Source organism: Nanorana parkeri, unplaced genomic scaffold (genome assembly GCF_000935625.1).
Source record: "Nanorana parkeri isolate BGI_ZX_2015 unplaced genomic scaffold, ASM93562v1 scaffold1084, whole genome shotgun sequence".
In the NCBI taxonomy this organism is placed as follows: Eukaryota; Metazoa; Chordata; class Amphibia; order Anura; family Dicroglossidae; genus Nanorana; species Nanorana parkeri.
Window position 1 is genome coordinate 390,358 of NW_017307352.1, and position 2,572 is coordinate 392,929.

Below are 2,572 nucleotides of genomic sequence, written 5' to 3' on the forward strand. Positions count from 1 at the left end.
GGGCTTCGTCACCCGCTGGACGCTGGGCTTCGTCACCCGCTGGACGCTGGGCTTCGTCACCCGCTGGACGCTGGGCTTCGTCACCCGCTGGACGCTGGGCTTCGTCACCCGCTGGACGCTGGGCTTCGTCACCCGCTGGACACAAGACATGTGCACCAGCAAAAAAAAATGTTTTTCGCTTCATCTTGTTTTGATTCGGATTTTTCGGATTTCGGACGAAATTCGTTAGCGGTAGTCTGTACAAATGTTCATTTCCGTTTCATGTTCGTTTCATTGCAGCAAAGTGACATTACATTTTTTTTTTAAATTGTCACTTTGCTGCATTGAAAATTTGTTTACCAACGAAAATGCGTACAGACGACCGCTAACGAATTTCGCCCGGAAAACTAATTTTTCCGAAACGAATCACACGTGTCTACTGGACGCAGGGCTTAGGGTTAGTTCACACCATAAGCAGTGCGTTCCGGTCTGATTCTGGCCAGAACGCACTGCCCGCATTGCGGCCGGCTCATTTTTTTGCCGGGCTGGAGGGGGCACAGTGGGCCTTTGAAGTGAATGGCACCGTAGCCACGTCCCTAATGCAATCGCTGCAATGTAATCGCCCGCATGGGATCGCAAGGCACATTGTGCCTGCAGTGTGTTCGGGTGCGATCAAAATAGTGCTTGCAGCACCGCACGCAAACGCACTGCAGGCACAATGTGTCTTGCGATCCCGAGCGGGCCGATCGCGTTGCGGCTGGAGGGCTTGGCTACGGCGCCATTCACTTCAATGGCCCGCCAGGCCCCCTCCTGCCCGGCCAAAAAGTGAGCCGGCCGCAATGCGATGGTGTGTGTGGTGTGAACATGCCTTAAAACGGTACCAAGAACACGGCTGCAGAAGCAGCCATTTTTTGGTATAACCACTTCCAGCAGAGGACGTACATTTATGTCAACCCGCGGGAAGTGGTTAAAAAAAAACACACACACACGTAATGAAACACACATATTACACACATATTACATTAAAAACACAGACACACATAGCTTCATTAATTAAAAATAAATAAGGGCCCGGGCCCGCACAGAGAACACCAGGTGAGGATTTTAAGTGTGCGGGCCCCGGCCCCTCACGCGGCCTGGGCCCTTACTTGACTATCGGCCGTACCCCCCTGACGGCGGCCCTGCTTGTGATTCATCAATGGCAATACTTGCCTCCTGCAACAGTGTTTCATCACACTGTAGTACAAGCAGGCACATCCTACGTGATATTTTTTTAAATTTAGGAGCAGTGTAGCATCGTTGCCATACCATCACAGGAAGTTGCATTAGGTGGACTTTACTGGCAGGAACATCAGGTATTTTTGAGATTTTGCAAGGGGACTAAGAGAAAACTGTGAGTGCAAATGCACGTATAATTAAGTGCTACAGCACATTATTGTTTTAATTATGGGAGGCCTTAGTTAGTAAGTGAGATTGAAGAAAGACATTGAGTTAAACCTATGTGGTTCTGTGTGTGTTTGAGTTAAGATTACCTGTAACTCTTGAATGATTCCATACTCTCAGCTGAAACCACTGTCTGTGGAAGGGAGTTCCACAATTTCTAAAGCTCTCTCAGTAAAGAATCACCTTCACTGTTTAGGATTCAGGGCTTGTTCACACCATATACAGTGCGTTCCAGCGCGGTCAGCTGATGTAACACACTGTATCGAATCAATGCACTGCCGCGCCCCCTCCTACTGCTGAACTTAGGAAGCCAGCAGGAATGCAATACAGTGCGTTCCAGCAGCTGACCGCGCTGGAACGCACTGTATATGGTGTGAATAAGCCCTAAACATTTTCTCCAGTTTCAGATGGTGGCCTCTTGTCTTCTTGAGTGAACTAACAAACAGTTTATTACTGATTATCTCATCACCATTAAACAATTTGTACATTAATATCATGTCCCCTCTCAGTCTCCTATTTTCAAGAGTGAACAAGTCTATTACATGCAGTCTTTCCTCATAGTTTAGGTCCTCCAACCCAGGGGTGCCCATAAGGTCTATCGCGATGTCCTGTCTTCTCTGGATCCACGCTGCTCTCCCCCATCTGTATGCAGTGGGGATCCGAGGAAAAGTGATCTCCCTCGGATCTCCTGCTTGCATCCCCCCTCTGTGCGTGGCCGAGCGGCAGAGGATCGGTACATATCGGTGATATGTACCAATCCTCTGTGCAGGACAAACACGATGAGCTGATCACTCCAGTGTTTGTAAATAACTGGGGACACATAGTACTATATGTCCCCAGTTATGAATGAACAGGATGTGATTTACATCACTTCCTGTTCATTCATTCGTTTTTCAATGGGGAGAAGCACTCTGTACAGAGGCTCCTCCCCATTCAGAAACTGGTGATAGTAAATATTTTCTGAATGAATGGGAAGCCTCTGTGCTTTCCATTCATTTAGAACTGAGGCTGCAGAAAAAGAGATTGAGGACTTTGTGTTCTCAATTTCTTTTTCTATTTTAAAAAGGGAAATATCAGGGGGCTGTTTAGACCTCTAATATTTCCCCAAAGCCCCCAGTAACAGTAAAAAAAAAAAATATTAAAAATAAAA